The sequence below is a fragment of the Myotis lucifugus genome, unplaced genomic scaffold (assembly GCF_000147115.1).
Source record: "Myotis lucifugus unplaced genomic scaffold, Myoluc2.0 scaffold_6129, whole genome shotgun sequence".
In the NCBI taxonomy this organism is placed as follows: domain Eukaryota; kingdom Metazoa; phylum Chordata; class Mammalia; order Chiroptera; family Vespertilionidae; genus Myotis; species Myotis lucifugus.
In genome coordinates this window covers 7836-8946 of record NW_005877177.1, presented here as the reverse complement: position 1 = coordinate 8946, position 1111 = coordinate 7836, and the positions used below count along the sequence as shown (strand labels likewise).

At 42.0% G+C, this 1111-nt stretch overlaps 1 pseudogene; it reads right to left on the bottom strand.

Annotated features, from left to right (window-relative positions):
* Nucleotides 1-92: 92 nt before the first annotated feature.
* Nucleotides 93-616, bottom strand: LOC102431057 (annotated as a pseudogene).
* Between the last annotated feature and the right edge of the window lie 495 nt (nucleotides 617-1111).

The window sequence follows — 1111 nt, the reverse complement described above, 5'->3', positions numbered from 1 at the left end:
ATCCAGCATCTTGCTATTTCTATAGCTGGACAACTTAGATCTTATTCATCAGACTGCTGAATTGTTATTTTTTTCAATATAGATATTCTCCCCTAATTTTCTGTATTTTTGTTTCTAAGTATTGTGGCTTGCTGAATCAAAGCAGCTGAATTTGATACAAGTTCAATGTCATTTCCTTCAAGAATTAACTCATCTTTCTGGGCTTCAGATACTGAATAAGCAACGCCAGATCTCATCCCAACCCTGCGGATATATTTTTCACCCAAGAAATTTCTGATTTCAACAAGAGAACCATCCTCCTGAATAATGTTGTTGATGGGGAAGTGAGCATACACAGACTTCATCTTGTAATGGAAGCCCAGTGTGACACCCTTGATCATGTTCTATACATGACTGCAAATATTGTGAGCAGTAGCCATTTCCTTTCTATTTCCTAACCATTTGTCAAACCTAGCCTTTTCTTTTTCTTTCCAAGGAGACTGAGTTCTGCATTGATGTGACTGAAGTCCCTCAGCAGGGTACCTTTGGGGCCCTTCACCATAACTGTGTGACCCTTCAGAGTGATGTTGACATTTTCTGGAATGTCAACAATCTGATTGCTGAAAATGTTCTTCATCCTCAAACTTGGTAGGTAAGAGAGCTAGAGATCACCTATCTCAATAACTTCATATTACAAATAAGAACATTGAGATAGTGAGGTCAGAGAGCTCATTACTGGCATACCATAGTCCCATGTTCACAAATGTCTCCTTAATTAGCATGTGTCCTTCATCTGTAATGTTTCTTCTCTTCCTACTGACCCCACTCCTCTGGTGAGTTTTTTCCATTATCCAATCTATATATATAAAAGGCTAGTATGCCAAGTGTCCGACCACTCAACTGTTCGACTAGTAGCTATGGTGCGCACTGACCATCAGGGGGCAGACGCTCAACGCACAGGCATGAAAACATGGAATAGACTGATGAATCTCAGAGGGAAAGGGGGTGGGAAGAGATTAATCAAAGATCTTGTATGCATACTAGAGGCCTGGTGCACGGGTCCCTTGGACTCGCCTGCACCCTCTCACAATCTGGGACCCCTCGGGGGATGTCGGACTGCCAGTTTTGGTCC